This window comes from Cygnus atratus, chromosome 4 (genome assembly GCF_013377495.2).
Source record: "Cygnus atratus isolate AKBS03 ecotype Queensland, Australia chromosome 4, CAtr_DNAZoo_HiC_assembly, whole genome shotgun sequence".
NCBI lineage: Eukaryota > Metazoa > Chordata > Aves > Anseriformes > Anatidae > Cygnus > Cygnus atratus.
In genome coordinates this window covers 68368938-68387091 of record NC_066365.1, presented here as the reverse complement: position 1 = coordinate 68387091, position 18154 = coordinate 68368938, and the positions used below count along the sequence as shown (strand labels likewise).

The window sequence follows — 18154 nt, the reverse complement described above, 5'->3', positions numbered from 1 at the left end:
GCAGACCATACGTTGCCACCCTGTAGGCCATTTTTTCCCAGCAGCTTTGTAGTTCAGTGCTCCAGTTGATTGCGCTTCACTGATATCTATGCTTGATTTGTTGGAGATTTTTCTTCTCTCTTCACCCCTCCATGATCCAGACATTCAAAAGAAATAGTGTATAAAAGATGAGCTTTGTCGTGAACTCAGGAGTTCAATAAATACCTAGCTTTTGTACATAGGTAACAAAGAAGGCAAATAAACTTTAGCCATTTTTATCAACGCTCAGGTAAACCTGGTAATTCTAATAAAATAATATTGTAACCTCGAGTTGAGGGAACGGGTAATTCTAAAAATTCATGACACTTTAGGAAAAAGAAGTCTTTTGATAGTCCAGGAGCACACTTCTTCCTCTAACTAAATGCAATTCATTCGTTCTTTTTTTTTTTCCTGTAAATGGAGGTGCGGTCCCTGCCTTGAAGAGCTTATGCTCTGCTTGTTTTTTAATAAAAGGAGATGTAACAGAATGGGCTGAAACTACTAGGACTGATTTTTAGGTGGTACGGTTGAGTTACCTTGCTAATTTAGAAAGGGAATCTTATTGCGACTTAGGTTGAAGCGTTCTAGTTAGCTTCATTTAAAACAAGCTTAATGGTTGCATAACACTCACATTAACAGCTCTTTCTTAGGATCTTCCTGTGATCAGTGAAGGTCTTTTTCAGCTAAGAGGTCGGCGACCACAGGCACGCCTCGTATCCCTCCGTTCGGACCCGGTAGTGCCGCTCCTGGGAAGCGTGTGCCTGTGTACTCCTGACCTTGACGGATCTCCAATCCCCGATCGCTCCATTTCTCCCCCACCTCCTGCACCTGCTCTATCATGGTCAATTGATAACGGGAATAATCGCTTGTGAATTGTTAAATGAAACATGTGGAAAGTGTGGCCAAAATTGCATCTGGTTCAGCGGTGCCTAATCGGTACTGGTGAAGTAGCCTGCTACGGCTTTGTTAGGAAAGAGGTGGGGTTTTTTCTTGCTGTATTGGTTGCAAAATGGTTGAAAGAGATTAAAAAGATATTTTTGACTATAAAAAAAAAAAAAGACTGACTCCATTCCCTTCCAAACTTTTGTTTCCTCTCTGAAAATGAAACCTTGCTGATTTAATTCAGAGTTAGGTTAATGTGAAATTAGGTTTCTTGTCAAGTGGTGGGTATTGATGGCAACATTCAGGGTTCTGACCAGTCACTGTCCTGCAATTTTTTGATACAAAACAGTACCTGAAGTGTCATTTTATGTGTGTAATACCAGACTTTCTTTTACAGTGCATATCCTTTTATAGTGGTATCCCACCATGAGGGGAGCCCTCGGGTCCCGTCTCCTTTACAGTCAGGGTATGAAGGGATCCAGGCTTACTCTGCTTGCCTGGCAGGGAGAGCTGAGTGCGCGCTGAAATTCAGACTGATGGCATCTGGTGCCTGCAGGGGTAATGTTTAGTCCCTGCTATGGTTTTTGTGGGGGTGCTCCTCAAGAAATAGAGGCCTGCTGAAGATGCATCGTGAAGAAGTTATGAGGAGAAATAATTGGAAATGAACTTGCTTTTGCTTAGGATGGACAGGGCTTCATGGATGTGCTAGGCAGTGTTCCAGCACTCATATGGGTACAGGTAATCAAAGAAGAGTATTTGTTGAGGCTCCTTCAAGGTCGGGAAGAGGTCACTTCACATTTATTAAAGTGATGAAAGGAAAATGTAGGAACTGTTTTCTTGTGCCAAGCTTTTATTTGAATAGTGACCAAGGCAGCTTTGGACTGCTGTGTTTTGAGGAAGGGTATGTCATATGTGCAGTTCTCCGAGGATAATTAAAAGAAGGGAATATTGAAGTTAAATAGTTAGACAAATGCTGCAGTTTAACTCTCTCTCTGTTAATAACTTAATCCACAAGTTCAAGTTTCTTCTGCTGCAAATGAAGAGTTCAAATGGGAAATGACATCTGTGATGCTGCTCTTAATGCTATTATGGGAGCTGCCACAGTCGAGGCTTGTCAGGGAATGCAATAAGATAAATATGCCATTATTTCTTTGACACGAGTGGTACTTGATGATTTTATATTATTAAACTTCAAGGCAGCCCCTGACATTACTGACCTTCACCTCATAGCCATGTGAGCAAGTACACCAGAAACAGGATGAAAGCTCTGAGCAGCACAGTAATTCTCCTGAAGTATATACTTTTCTTACAGCAAATAATTCGGATATAGCATGTGCAGCTGCTGTAGTGGTGCAGAGGTTAGTCTGAGCACCGCGTTACACGGTGGCTTTCAGGGGAACAAAGTATTGGGGTTGCCCCGTGAGCCTGTTTGAGGCTGTTGAATGAAGCTGTTCCTGCTGGACTGGTGATGGAGCTGGAGAGAGGCTGTCAGGGAGCACGAGCTTTAGCCGTGTGCTTATGTCATTAACTTAGCTTCTGTTGGGCAGGCTGCATGACTTGGGAAAATGTTCTTTCCATCACAGAATTCCTGGTAATAACAGGGGGTGCTGGAGCATCTGGGAAGGAGGCATTCCTGCTCTGAATCACGCTGTAGGAGACGAGTCTCTCTCCACCCTTTATAAGAGGAAGCCTCAGGGGACTTTGGCAGAAGCTGGGCACCCAGAGGTGAGGATGCTATGGAAGTCTCTGTGGGAGGCCCTATTTATCCTTGGCCTGCCTATTCAGTTACGGCTTCTTCACTTTAAAAAATAAAACTGGAAGCTCAGAAGGGTTGAGATGAGTGAGCCTCCTCGCAACCTTGGTCGCTTCTTAAAACTGAAAAAATAGCTTGGCTCGTTTATTGGAAGGAAAGAAAGAGTGACTCTACTGTGCGTTTCTTGGAAGAAAAGCTCGGGCTACTTCCAAGAAATACTGCGGTGTGTAGTCTCCCTTCAGACCCAGACAAATAAAATCAAATGGGCTGCAGATGCTTCTGTAGATCATTAGTCTTATGGTAGAGCACCACGAAGCAGGTCCTCTCGCACAAGCCATCTTTCCAGTAGCGACCCTTTAACACCTTGGTCTGACGGACTGGGTTATAGGAGCTTTCTCGAGTGCGTGTGTCTGCAGGAACTTCAGAAACGTGAGACCGCAGTCACCCAGCTAAATAACGAAGTCTTCCCAGGATTACAGAAATCGTTGCTTCTGAATCCAGAGCCTTGGACTTCCTGGGCCTCGAGTGTGGCTGTGGGAGGTGACGTGCTGCTGCAGGAGGAGTAACGAGGAGTGAGGACCGATCGCCGGGAGCGTGCATGGATGGCAGTTGCTCTCAGAAAAAGCTGCTGGATTTTTTTAACTGTTTTGGCAGCAGCTCAGAGGTCTGCGTGGAGCTGCGAACAGATGGAGGATGTGATCAGCTGTTGGGGCAGTGTTTGTTGCTCTAAATAGCTCTTCCTTTTCTTCTCCAGGGAAAGGTGGCAGGAGGGGTGGAAGTGTCCAGCAGCTCAGGCTACTTCACTGTTCTGGAGCTACATCTTTAGATACCTGTCTGTATTCTTCTAGACGTTGTTATGCCTACGCTGTCAGAGCGTTAGCGAAATCACAGCTCGCATCGCAATGTCAGCTTTGTTCGCTTCCATCCCTAAGTCGTTGCTCACTTTGGAAACAGCAGCTTCTCCGCTTAAAAGTTAAAGCAAAACCAAGCAGTGCAGAGGCAGTGGCTGGTTTATTTCCCAGCTGCGCGTATGCTGAGAAGGTAGTTTCCTAGACATTGTGTACGGGTGGGTGCGTGCGTCGCTAGCGTATTAAATGCCACTGATTGATAGCAGTTTACTACGTTGTGTGTGGTTGATGTGTTACCTCTAGTATATAAAGTCAGTAGCTGCCCTGTGAATGTGTAAAGGGCCCCACGGACTATCTGTAGCTCCTTTAATTAGGGATGTAAACACTGGCAGCTTAAGTCTACAGCAGTGAAATAATTGCCAGGCGGTGGCGATGAGGTGTTTCTTTTCCCTCCCCCTTAAGGTCTGCTCGCTCACCTTCTTTAGGAGATCTGCAAGCGTGGCAGAAGTGACCGTGGAAATTATTCCCCAGATAGGGAACTGGAGAGTGAAGGATAGCAGGGGCATGTTCCTCTACAGAGGATGAAGGAGGCGTACAGTAGTGGCAATCCCTTATAGTTAAAACATTCAGAAAGCTTTTGGGGAGAGGGGAAAAACAGGTGCAGCAGGCTGTGTGAGGACCATCCATCTCATGAGCCAGCTTTCGTCTAAAACTGGCCATCTAGGCTAATAAATGATCTGATTCATGGTAATAATCTGCCTCTCAGGTGGACTTTGCACACTTTGGTGCTAACGTGGCTGGCTGCTGCCTGAGCTGGCGCGCAACCCAGAGCTGGTGTTCGGCCTCGTCCATCAAATGATCTCCTTGTACCACCAGCAGCTATTTAGGAGCTGGGATCCCAGATACCTGTCGACTAGACCAAGGTCTGAACGTGACCCAGAAACAGCATCTTGCTATAGTTTGGATGTAGCCACTCTGTCAGGGTCTGGTCTTGTCTTTTGGTCGTCGTCTTTCCTCTTCCCATCTGTCAGAAGAAGCAGGTGCCCATCACAGATCTGGTAAGCTGAGAGAAGGGTAAGTCTGTTTTGTGGCTAGTGAATGGGGATGGGGTCTTTGGAAGGACGGAATGAGACCAAAATGGCATTTTCATCCCCCTTGGATGATGCGGCAGAAGAGTTAATTTGGATGAGAAAGAACTGTAAAATCACGAAATTGACAGGTGTGAAGTGAAAAGAAGCTCAGCCTTGTGAGATAGGCGAGGGAGTTGGTGAAGACTCAAACCTCCACTGAGCATGACATTATGTTTTAATCGAACTTGACTAGTAAGCTTTTTAGATGCATCACTTAATGACAGCCTCCAAGCCTGTGAAGGACATGGCTGAAACTTGGTCATGTTGGCGACGTAAGGAAAAGAGAAGGCAGTCGATGAAATTCCACTCGTTTGCATTAATAGACGTCTTCCAGAAGGCTTGAAAATCTACCTATTATTTTATTAGGATGTATCTCGTAGTATGTAGCACTGAAATTTGTTGGAAACTGCATTGAATGTAATGTTCTGCCAAGTGTTGTGAGGCTCTGCCTTGACTCCTGGTCTGCTTTAAGCTCTGCGCTGCCTCGATGCCTGTTCCTCCAGAGCAAAAGAAGCAGCTTTGGACCAGGGTGCCAGGCTGGAACGCGCTCTGCCTCCTGCTTCTCCTCTGCGACGCCTCTCTCAAAGGCAGAGTAGTGCAAGCAGTTGCGTTGGTGCCTTGGAGGCAGGGCACGAACTGGGGGCATTGCAAATGTCTTGCTTTGCGCTGTATTTTGGGACTAAAGTTATTTTGCTTTTAAACTAAGGGGTTTTTGAAAGCCAAAACATTTTTTTTTTTCCAGTTTTCTAGGTGCAGGAATAGTGGCTTGAGCTCACAGAGCAGGACCCTTCCAAAGCCAGGAATGTGGCGCTACCACTGAGCCGTACGCAGGCGCAGCTCAGCTATTTTTGAGTATTGTGTGGTCTCTTTCTCCTTGGTGTGGATGCAGCAAGCTAACAGCGATCGCGTGATGTGAAGATACTCGGAGTTAGCAGTTCTCACAGCAAACGTGGGTTAGTTTATGACCCTCACGGAGTTAAGGAGCCTCTTCCAAATTGTGTAACCGTGTTAAACCCAGTAGTGGGCTGTTTCAGACTTGGAGGGAGTTTATCACTGAGATGGATGTGAGGCTCTGAATTTGGGTAACGCTAATGTTGGTGACACAAGCCCAGTGACTCTCTTATGGATAGATGTGTGTATGCATGCTCACACACGTGTGTGCGTGGCTCCAAGTGTTTTTAAGCATGGCATTCTTCAATGGGGATTAATGGTGGTGTTGTGTAAGTTGGCATGAAGTACGTTGTGGGCATGTGAATATTTTTGGAACGTGTACTACGTGGGAACATGAGTGCTAAGGCTGCTCCTAGTCAGACAAGTGCCCAAGTAAATGGTTTTAACGCTGGGTTGCACGGTGAAGCCAGTCACTGGGAACACAAGCGTTTGCCTTAAACAGCAGATCTGAGCCACAGTCCAATTTTGCCAGCCTTTAGTGTTAAATTGGTGTGGAGTTAATGACCAAAAGATTTCTTAATTGCCGTAATGCTTCCAGGCTGCTTATCTTCAGTAAGCTGCTAGCACAACAGATGGCAAGTCAGTGGCTTAGCTGAGGTGGACTAGAAGGTTTTTCATCGCTTTGTTTTAATGGCCATAACTTAGGTACGTGGCTACAGATGATGGTTATTCGAAAACAAAATCTCCACCAGAATAGAATCTGAATTCATCTGATGCCTGTTTCATCTCTCAGCAAGACGCAGACCACTTCTTTACCCTCAGAAGAAACTTTGCAGTTACACCTGTGTGATCGTCTTTATTTCATCTCCGCTCCTTTTTCCCTGCTACTCCCAAGATTCATCTCCACGAGCTGTCATTCTCTGCTCCTTTTCAAGGCGTCCGGGGGGAATTGTTCTGGTGTCTGCTGTGATTCGAGACAGATTGGAACAGCAGGCTGGAGCTGGCTGGGCTCTGTGTCAGTGCAGTAACTGGCTAAGAGTCTGCAACACGGCAATAAGAATAGACAAAATTAAACGCCCATGATTTTCAGGTGGGCATTGCTTTAAATAACAACTACTGATGTTTCAATGGAAAAAATGCACGTGATTTTTTTCTGTCCTGAATACAGGCTACCATAGTTGTACGCTATTCTCCCATAGCTTTAATTTTGAAGCATTATGTAGGAGAGGGAGGAACTTTGTACTGAGGAAACGCTGCAAAGTGACTAAGTTAAATATTAATTACTATTTAATGTTTTAAGAAGTGCTGTCACTGGCCACCCAGCTTGCTTGTTTTCAGAATTGTGGGGAAATTGTGACACTTAATCATGAACATTTTGAATATTGTGCCTAGTGTGGTTTTTAAACTTGGCTGACGTATTTTATGTCTTCATTACGAAAACGAAGAGGAATAGTGGGGTTTTTTGGTGCTATAAGTTATTCTGAGCATTTGTTTCCGTTTTTTCATCAGGTGAAAAATCTGGTGGTTGTATGGGGTTTGCTTTGGTCCCTGGGAATTGATCCAAACATTAGTAGTGATGGTCTACGGGAATTTATTGCCTAAGTACACATGGAGTTTTCAAATAGGAATTTGAACGTGTGCTGCTTGCCTTTTGTGGCTTCCAACTTAGGGACGTAGTATGTGTTTAGATGCATTTCCTATTTCGAGTGTACGTCGAAGTCCGAGGCCAGCTGTGAGGCTCAGAAGTCAGCGGGGTGCTGGTGTTCCCTGTTAGTGAGTGCGGCTCGTCCTCCGTGGCAGTAAGGTGCTGCTGACAATTGCGCAGAAATCGAGTCAGGTTAGTGTGCGGTACTCCGTGCCTGTTTCCTCTTAAAGCCCAGAGGGTACGCACCAATGCTAATAGCATTAAAACTAATGAAACCATAAAAATAATGAACCAATAAAAATAGTATTAAAAGAAATCCGTTCAAGGAGGTGACTCCCAACCCTGTTAGTGTTTGTGAGCTTTTGTTTTGATAAAATGACTTACGTATAGGGTGTAGTGGAATAGTAGGACGACACTTGAGTTATTCCCCTAAAAGTAAAAATTTCTTCGCAAATAATTGTGTTCTTAGTTTTTTTCTCAAGTTAGGAATGAGCTCTTCTGATGAGATAAGAATTTCCTGTTTTCTTTGTGACCTATGTGTTTCTTCTTTCTTAATAAAGGGATATTTTTTTTTGGTATTTCATTTTGCTTGTCTTGTCCCATCCCTCACTCTGCCACAAATGCGTTCTTTTGTATAGTTTGCCCAAGTAATTTGACTTGTCAAAATCAAGGTTTTTTAGTGTTTATACTAGCTGATGACCAGAAAAATATGATGCAAAAGTCTGCCTTAAGTGTCCCCTTTCCTGGGATTTGGCAGAGCAGGAATCCCTTTGGTTAAACTACAGGAGGGTCACTGGAGGAAGATGTCTTTCTGTCACTTATTGCACCTGCCTCTGTAATAGGTTGTTGTGGTTCTTCCTTTTCTCTTAAAATTAAAAAATAAAGCTCACTTTTCTGGAAAGCCATCCCTCTGTGCTCTGCTGACCCGTCCGGTCTAGTTGGTCTGCCTGTAGGGAAACCCTACTGGAAAAAGGCTTACAGCTGCCTTAATATGCTAGAAAATAGTGGTGGGAGCAGCAGAGAGGATGGCTCTGTGTCCCAGGGCTCCTTTGTGTATTTACCCTTCTAATTAACTTGCCTCTTCTCCACCTTCCAGTCCTGCCCGCAGGAGGGGGGGCGCAGGTGGGTGAGCAGCAAGCAGGCTGCTGCAGCAGCACGCAGCTGGCGGCCCTGTTTCTGCCCCTTGGGAACTTTGTTGAGGAGACCTCACTTATTCTAGAGCTTTGTCGCTTTTTAAAGTACCAATGGGCACCAGGATAGGTAAATATTTACCTTGATACAAGTTCAAAAAGTGGGTGATTAATCTCAGAAATGCCATTCATTTACTTGATTGATTTTTATTATTATTGCAGTCTTGGAAGCAGACCGAAATCCAAGCAACCACGCGTCACAGTACTGCTTATAACCATATAATTGAATTATCATGCTTTACCTTTTAAACCTCGTGCCAGACAAATAGCCAGACTTGCTGCTAGTATAAAATAGGCTCTTACTTTGTAAAAAAAATGCTTTGCTCCAGTCTTATCGAAATCCTTGTCTTCAATGCTGGTCTGTAACAAAGATGCTGTTGCTGAATAGCTGGGCAGTGGGTCTTGTAGGCTTTTTTGTTAAGGAGCTCACTAGAACCTGATGATCTATTTCTGTGAAGGTATTTGTCTATTATAACAGGATTCCCCTCAAATTCCTTTTTCATAATCTAAAATGAGGCTCTCAGGTACTGGAAGCGTGTGCTCTGGCAGTTGGGTAGTTCTTCAGTTCCTTCTGCACATTTTAAACTGTCTTAAGTGTGATACTAGAGCTGGATGTAATGTTCCAGAGCCTCCTATCGGGGCTATAAAACCTTAATTTGAAGTTTCATTCCACCCTTGTTTTTATCTCGCTCATTTCTCCCTCTCCTGGCCCATGGAGACAGCCGTGGTGGTGCTGCTGTTGGTCCAGTCTGCTCTTCTGATGACCTCAGTGATGGAGACTCTACAACCGCACCGAGCAGCCTATTTTTGTCCTTAAATCCTCTGCTGCTAATTTTCGACTGGATAATGTGAGTCTCCCTTGCTGCGATTCAAGCACTTTATTGCTCGTTCTGTTTGGGAACTGCCAGTTCCTCCCGGCAGTTGTCTGACCGCCGAGCCCGGTGTCCCCGCTTCCTCCCAGGCAGGTTCCTCTCTCTGGACGTGGTCCCCTTCTCTTGCAGCGTTTCTCCCTGCTGTTCGTGTCCAGCTCCGAGAACCGTGCTGGGAAGGAGTTGCAGTTCTCCATGGAAGACTTAGCGGAGCGGCATTAGGTGGGAGGATTATGTCATGTGTCACATAAGCTAGATGGCCCACTGGAGCATTAGCCTTTTTTCCAGCGGGCTGACCTTGTTAACTCTTCTGCGTACAGTCACCTACACCTCTGTAGAAACTCACAGTGCTTCTATCTGGATCTTGCTTTTCAGTTGGTCTGGTAAAGAGCCTCCTAAGTAAGGCTTAGTCGAGTAAATCGTGGTATTTCTTCCTCCTTTGTGCAGCTCCATTGCGGAAGAAAGTTGTGTGTCTTTGACATTGCTTGTTTTTTTTCGTTTACAAAACTAGGGTGGCTGGTCCTCTTCTCAGTATCATTTAAGTGATTAAAAATAAGGGATTGAATATACTTGATTAACTTTACTCGGAACTGAAGCTAAGCTAAGGCAGTATTATTCCCCAGGTGTTTCTGTCCTTCACTTGGTTTCCTCTTGTTTCTTTTTCCTATTTATTTAGGAGTCATGTTGTTTATTTGCTTTAAAGAGAGAGCCTATGTTCACCTTTCTCTAAGCTTCTGATATCTTGGGTGTCTCCTTGAGTTTTCAAAGATAGGATTATGGATTTCAAGATGGCTTAGGGGGCTTCCTGAACAAATGAGTTGAATGTTACCAGATAAAGCCAACTTAATATTTTTTGTGCTTCAGTACAGCTGTTTCCAGTCACAGTCTGACTCTGGAAAGGTGTTTTTACCTGTTTGTTGATGCTAATTGTGCTCGTCACCTACTTGTAGTTGATCTCTGTAGTGAGGACCAGATCTGTTTTCCCTCTTCATTCAGTAATGGACAGATTCTTTCTTGTTATTAGGAACGTACTTATAGAATGATTTTTCTCAGTAGCCTCAAGCTGAGAATTGTTTCTGTTTGTCTTTAGCCTTTTTGATTTGTCCCCTCTGTTCTGTTGCCATTGTTGTGCATGTTATTCATTTTCTGTATGCTTTTTCTGAGTCATTATTCTCTTGCTATGTTTTCTGCTCTCTTGCTGTGCTTGGTTTTCTTGAATTTGTTTGTCTTTTGTGTCATTTGAGAATTAGCTCTTCCTTGCCTTAGACTAGCCTTCTGTGAGCTCTTATTTAATGATATTAAATCTGTCTCGGTCTGTCTCTTGCTGTTCTTCTTTCCTTTCCCTCTTCAATAGCCATTGACTGTACGGTTGCATCCAGTGAAACTGTCTCATTGTTTACTGTCAGCCGCTTCTTTCTTGCTGGCTACAGCTAAAGAAGGGTTCTCTGGTTGCTTTCCATGTTTGTTTTTTTAAAAAAAGTCAAGTTCTTGAACTCGTGTTGGAGTTGTGTATCCAACAGATGTCTAGGTTCTTAGGATCTCCTTGTAACAAGACGTCCTGTGCTTTTCTTTACTCCCCTACCTGCTCGGAGAAGGTGTCATCCATCTCTCTGCTACTTGTCATGGCAGCGAGCGTGCAGCTTTCGAGTGCTTCTGTGCTTGGTCATGTTTATGTCCTTTAGCAGCAAGGCACAACACCCCTGGGCTTTTGGGGATGAGGTGGCTTTTGTTGGCGAGTGGTTTTTTCTTCTTTGTACTGACTGTATTGCCTTTCCGTTAGTATTCCAGCTGGGAGTACACTTTTAGGCAGTAGATGATAGTCTTGCTCGTATACAAAGAATTCTAGCTGCTTTTCTCCTGCTTCCTCCAGTTGAATGCACATGGCTAACCCTGACGGATTGGTTGCTTCTTTCACGTGAACTTTGAGTAACTCCTTTCACTAACTTAGAGGCTCTTATTCAGGTTCCTCTGGCTTATCTTTTAGTCTCTGTTTTCCTTGTGATCCTAGTATAAAATGTTCTTCACTCAAGTTAGCAAGCAAAAGGTTGTCTCCTATGGCTTAATTCCTTGAAATCTTCTACATTTCCTGCACACAGAACCTCATCATAGGATCAGAGGAGCCATAGCTGCCCTCCGATGCGATTTTCAAGCACCTGGGGTTGGGGTTGTCTGCAGGATGAAGTAGTTGCTACCCAAGTTGTGATAGGGAGGGCTGATGGGGAGCTTCGAGCTTGTTACACCCCTGCTTTTTGTGCAGGCATATATAACACCTTACGTGTTCCTGGTCGTTGTGGCAGTGTAACTGGTACCTGCATGGATGGGCAGCCACGAAGGGTGGTTGGTGTGATGAGTGAGCATTGAGCTCACCTTCAGGGTGGCGCACGGCTGCCTGTAGGTTAGCTGTGATGTCTGAGATTCCTGCTCCTCCTAGGAGCTGCTGCGGACAGCCACTTGAGGGTTTTTTGGGGTCTGAGGGCAGGCAGAGAACAAGAGGAGGAGGGTGCATCCCTAGGAAAGGCCAGCAGGCAGCTTTCTCCCTGGGCAGTGCCTGGCTTGTCCTTTTCTCCCTCCCACAGCTGTAGGTGGAGCACGCCATGTGTTAGGCTTCAGCAGTGTGCTTCTGGTGGCTGCAGGACATTTAAGAAGTGATTAGACGTATGCATGTACACCAAACAGCTAGAACTGGGCGGTTTGGGGAGGATGAGGTGCAGGGACTGAGATAATCTGATGTGGATGTTGGCTTAATTTGTAGCTGATCAGCTTTGTGTTCAAAGGTGTGCTTCTAACAGATCGTCACAAATCTGATGTTAAAGCTTGCTTGCAGTCTTCTCCAGTAATTTTGCTGATTGCTCTTAGATCTAGCTGTTAAATAGGGCTCTTCTTATTGATGCTCATTTTGCAGAATTGAAGGGGCTTAGAACCAGGGAATTATTTCTCTGCCTTGATTGTCAGTGTCACGTCCACGTACAGCGTGTGATTCACCTGGCAATTCCATCCCTATACTGTGGGGAGAAAAAAACCACATAACTGGATTGAAATGCTGCGTTTGGTTGGTCCTTCGGATAATGCCGTTCCCCTTGCAGGGCTTCACTTAATATCTCAGGAGATTTTGCTGTCAGGAGTGAGTCAGATGAACCCTTCACCAGTTTGCCTGATTAACCAGATAAGGGCAGTTTCTTACAACATAATTCCTGTAGGAGGGCATCTGCGGTTAGATCACTGAGGCTACGTGTAATTCATTCCTAAATGTTCGTCTGAAGCATCCTGAACTTGCCTTTGAAGGAATGTAACTTACTTGTTCGTAGGCAAAGTGCTGGCATGTTCCTGGGATTTTTGTTTTGCATCAGTCCTATTGATGTTATGTATTTCTGTTCAGGATTGAAGGATAAACGACAGATTAGATCTCTGACAACTCTGTACTAGAAAAAAAAGTGTATGCGTGGTTGTTACTTGCCAGGGCTGGTTGGAAGACCTTTGGGGTGTTTGAACTACCTGCTTGGAACACTTCTGGCTGTTGTACTGGCGGGGGAAGTGCTTGAATCACCTTCATTGTTAGCTTTTGGTATTTCTCTAGCACATGCTGCTGCCTAATTACTGGAAAACCGTTGAACTTCTTTCTAGTACAGGAAGGGCAGAATCCCGGGAGGAGGTGGATTGGCTCCGTTCTGCTGTGTCATGCTTGGCTACAAAGAAGGAAAGGATTGCACGGGGGATACGTGTTCCTCAAGAACTTGTGGTGTGTCGTCAAAAAGAAATCTCCCTGCCTGCATGTTCCTCGGAAGAGCCTGGGTTCTGGGTGACTGCACATCTAGGTAGTACAGACCCAGATCTCGCTCGCTCAAGTCTAAGCTTGTCTGCTCTTAAATTAGTTCGGTTATTTTGTCTATCTGCTCCCGTTTCACTTATGAGCTGGGGAAGAGCACTTAATGGTGTGCGGGAAACTCTTTACAAGGGAATTATTATACTTAAATGAGGGAAAGGCACGGTTTCTTCCTCCTCCTCCCGTTTGGACTTAACACTAGATTGGATTTTATTTCAGTTTCAGGATTTATCTTGGAAATTTTCAGTGCTTTTACACTCAACTTGGAATAGTAAATTCTGCTTTAATTGCATAGTTAAGTCATGTAAGAGCTTTAAAACTATCGGCCCCAGTAATAATCTGTTTTAAATATCAGGAAGACCAAGATAAGTCATACTGCAACTCAGGTACAAATATATCTGTGCAACTACAAAGCCTTTTGGTATCAATGGGGGTAAGATGTGGTGGGATCTGGGCAACTTTTTTTGGTACTGTATCCGTAGAAATAACGTAAAATCCCTTTTGCTAGCTGATAAAACCTCATTTGCAATAGACGTTCACTACCCTGGTTTTCAGCTCTTTCGCATGCTTCCCGCTGGGGTTGGTGGTGTTTTACTTCAGGCTGAGTGTATTCCAGGAACTCGTACGTGGCTTTCCCAATCCTCAGCTTAATTCCCGTATTCCTTCCACCCCCGGTGCACTCACAGGGAGGAGTTGGTTGCAGGCCTCTCGCTGCCGGCCCGGCGTGGCTGTAACTGTGGCTGTTCCAGTTTGTCATCGCTTGAAGGTGGCTGGCCAAACGAAGCCTCTCTGAGGGCCGTGAAGCAGCACTAATACTTGTCAGTGTCTTCTGACAGCGCAGCATGGTGCATCTTGGAGTTGTTTTTAGCAGTCTTAAGGTTGGGAACAAGCCATTGATAGAAGCAAATCCTTTTCCCTATTCATTTCCAAATCTTGGTAGAAAATTGATCTCTGAGAGGATGTTTGGTTGCAAATGTAGCAGGAGACGCTTGTGAAGCCCTGGACTCCTGTGACTTTTTTCATGTTCCCTTAAGATGTGAAACTTCTTGATTTGGAGCTGGTGGTTGAAAAATTCTGAGGATCGGAAATGTGAAGTATAAAAGACAGGGATGAATTTAAGATGAAAGAGAAGACATTCCAGAGTTACCAGCACAAATCACTGAATGTGTGCACAGTGATGCTTTTAAACTACCCAATTTCTAATACACATTTTTCAGTTTACGTGCGGTACCTCAGATGGATGCCGTACAAAATACAGAGAAGATAAGGATGTTAATTGCTGCTGGCTTTATTCTGAAGAAATGGTCTTCTTGAGCCACGTAATTGGTTGCACAAGTAGGGGCATGCTGTACTTCCTTGGTTACACACAGTTCAAGAGCCGAGAGCCTCATACTTAATGCAATAATTTGGGTTTTGTTCAAAAATGATTCTTTAGGAAAAGAATTAAGATAGCATCACGAACAGGATGAGCACAAGCTTATGTCACGCTTTGCAGCCGTGATTTATCTGATTTGTATCTGATTTCTGCAAAATGTGGGGATTTGATTCTTCCTGTCTTTACCTTCACCATTCCTTCCCAGTGATGTCATCACTTTGTTAAACGAAGTAAGCCCTAATATTTTTGTGCTAAATCTTGTTTTCACTTGTTCTGCCTCCTTTAAAGTTAAACTGATTTTGATGACCAAAATTAATGATTTTTTTTATTCTGGAGGAGAGTTTTTCTTGTATTTACAATGCTGTGAGGAAACAGCTCATCCACTGAAGCTGTCCATGTGCACACGCAGTGGTGCTGTAGTTTGAAAAGCGGAGCTTGACGATCGGATAAATCCACCTTTTTTTTTCCCCCAGGGCAATATATTTCAATTATTGCAGTACAGTATGGATTTCAGTGTGATACACATTTCTCTAGTACATGTTTATGTACTTAAACGTGGTGCAAATTGTGACTCTGTGACTTTTTTGTGTGTGTGAATGAGACAGATGGCTTTTGGCTCAAAGGAGGAGAAGGACAAGATCAGGCTCGCAAGCCCAGGCACTCCTCGCGGCATCGGGGATCTGGCGCTTTCTCCTGCAGCGATCCTTCTCCTCGGAAGGGCAATTAACCATTAACCACAGGAGACTTGGTCAGCACAGGCTGGCCACGGCAGTCAGCGTTGCTTGGAAGCGTGCGTCTTCCTTCGGGAAGAACATCTGCGGGGCCGGGCGGCGAGCTCTGCTCGCGAGCTCGGGGCAGTGCCGCTTCTGGTGGCGACTGCGTTGGGAAAAGCAGGGGTGGCTTCAGCTCGTTCCCTTCTGAATGCGAGAAGTACACTTTCCCCAGATGACACGAGTCTTCCGGCTTTTTGTCCTGGAAAACCATCAGTTGTTAATTAGTGTGGTAGCTGTAAAGGCGTACGCTTGTATGGCGTTCTAGGGAACTGTGGAAATACTGCAACTTTTTGCTGCTGCCTCGGAAGAAAATGTGAATTTTTTACTGATAAAGTTTCCAGAGGATATAAGGACTTGGAAGAGGATAGAAAAGAGCCCTCGGTTGTTAGGGGTAGCTGATACTTGTTCTACTTGTAGTTGATACTTGTTCTACTACAAATAACCAATATTCATGCAAGTGTGACGAAACTTCATATGACCTAGCTAGACTGACCTTTGTGGTTGCTGTGCTGATGGGATGTACATAGCTGCACAATATTTAGCATATTAAAACAAAAAAAAAACTAGCCTTGGCCTTGAATCTGTTGACAGCAGTATCACATGGAGGACTAGGGGGGTTATTTTGTGTCTGGCACTGAATTCTTACCAAATACCCTCTCCTGTGGCTACCTACTAGGCAGGATCATGATAACTGTGTTCCTGACTTCCAGGGGCCTGTTCTCTAACCCTTTCCAGTTACTCAGAAGGCAAGAAATCAACTGTTCATCAGATAGAAGTGTCTGAAGACGTAATGAAAGAAGAACAATGATTGAGAGTAAACAAATACAATGAAATTTGCTAATTGCTTTTGAGCCTGGATGAATTCTGGTTTAGGTGATTTGCTACTTGCAATCTTCAAATAGGGTTTATGCTAGATCATATCTATCAGTTTGAAAAGGCATCCAAACAGGAAGGTCCTTTGGCCTTTGTTACACAAATTTCATGTGACAGGCGGTACTTAAAAGCTGTACTTCAGAAACATGTTTATAGGGTTGTTTTTTAGCAGTGGAATTCAACTTAGTGCCTGCAGGGGTAGGTAGCACTGCTGGTAGGATCTGGGCATTTCATTCCAAAAAACTACTGTGTATTCCTATATATGCATATTTCTTTTCCTTAGGATAGTTTTTGATAGGGATTAGTTGTCACATCAGGCTTTTTTTTTAAAAATGAGGAGGGGGCAGGGAGAGAGTTATTGCTAGCCTTGACATAGGAATAAATATTCCCACCGCTAAGTTTAATGGAATTAGTAGTTCAAGTCTGCATCATTCAAATTAATGTCCAAAGAAGGCATTTGTCGTCATTTAATAAATGAAAACAGATGAAAAACTCCTCTTTAGTATAACCTTTCGTTTAAGTTGGAAGTTAAAATTAAACAATTGTAGTTCGTTGTCCAATTATCTTTTTAATTTTTCTTTATGAACGCTTCCCATTTCTTGTAGAGATCGTAGCTTTTTTTTCCTGTATTAACACTTCCGTATTGTTGGCACTATGACCTGTGAACTCCGTATTTCCTAACAGGTGCTCATTTCCTGGAGGGTGTATTTCAGGTTGATTCAGCCACAAGAAAAAACTGTGCGCCGTTGAATAATGTACGGGAGGAAGAGCTCAGAATATATAGACATTGCTCTCTTAAAAATCATTACAGGATAAGTGTCAGCATTCTTCTGAAAGCACTACTTCAAAGTTGTCTTTTGTAGGTAGGATTTAAAAAAAAAAAACAACACTTTCCTGGGGTACTTTCAGGCACCTTTATTTGTGGTGTAGCTCACCTCACTTAAGATGGCTATTTCTGAGCATAGCTTGTTGTCAATCAAGGCCTGATGGATTTGTGGTTTGTGAATTGAAGTGGCTGTTTAGAGGTGAGTTGGTTTTGATTACTGTGTCAGAGCAGAATTGTTATATCTTCTCTGAGGGCTCCAAGGCAAGAAGGTGCAGCTGGCTAATAAACAATTCTGTGTAAATTCACAGGAAGTGTTGCTTTTACCTGTTTTCAGAGGACTTGCATCCTTTAAAGACTTAAAGTTGCAAGAAGATTGTTTTTTTTCCTATTCTGCTTTGTTCAGTGCTGTCTGATTTCCTTCCTGCTCTATTTCTGAGGTTTTTATGTGTCTAATGGTGTTAAAAACAACAAAACCTCGACTAAGTATACTTTTCAGGGTGACTTTTTTCAACTTATTTATGTATTTGGTCTGGCAGATGCTAACAGTGCGTGGCCAGCACTTTTGCAAACAATGGAAAAACATGTGCCTTCGGCTTTCTCCAGCTACGAATCTTTATGCCTGACGTTGAACAGCAGGACTGCGTACAGGTCACCCAGCCCTGTAATGGGCATGTAAATGGTTAAGTCATCTTTTCAGAACAAAGACAAAAAAAAACACTTCTGGCACACAGTCTTGTTGGCTGAGTAACTCGGGCTTGAGTTTTAGCAGGAGGTAGCAGAGGCTTGTCATCTGGGCTTTGGTTTTGGATATCTCCCAAAAAGGGTGAGACAGGGACAGTCTCCCGATGCAGCTTCACTCTTCATTTGTAACTTCTGTGAAACTGGGAAGTATTGGTCTCTTAGAGCAAATCCAGTACACGCCTGATACTTGCAGTTTTTTATATGATTCCTCTCCGAAGGTTGAACAGCAGTTATGATAGATGCTTCAACTGGAAAAGAAGTATTTGCTTAGAAATAATTTCAGCTTCTGTTGCAAACTCTATTGCCATTTTGCCTTAATATCAAAGGTCCTATTTCACTGTTGGAGAATAAGCAAATCATATTTGGGATCTTGAGGCATCATTTTGTAGCGGCTTGAGTCATAGCAAGCTTACTTCATTATCTATATGCAAGGTAAATCAGGTTTTCTACATGAAGCCTCCCTGCCCGCAGCTTGTCAGCCTGTTTGACCTCCTTTATCCTTGGCGAATTTTTTTTATGA

The 18154-nt window shown here is 43.9% G+C and overlaps 1 protein-coding gene across 3 annotated transcripts in view; it reads left to right on the top strand.

Moving 5' to 3' along the window:
• Nucleotides 1–18154, top strand: part of FAM193A (family with sequence similarity 193 member A) — a 76139-nt gene that overhangs the window by 3603 nt on the left and 54382 nt on the right. Inside the window, exon 1 of one of the 3 annotated variants that reach the window (XM_035547203.2) lies at nt 12984–13038. The exons of 1 other annotated variant lie outside the window; for it this stretch is intronic. The gene's annotated coding sequence lies outside the window, so the exon portion shown is untranslated. Of the gene's footprint in view, nt 1–12983; nt 13039–18154 lie in introns of those variants that run through there. One more of the 3 variants, XM_035547205.2, reaches the window with a different exon arrangement.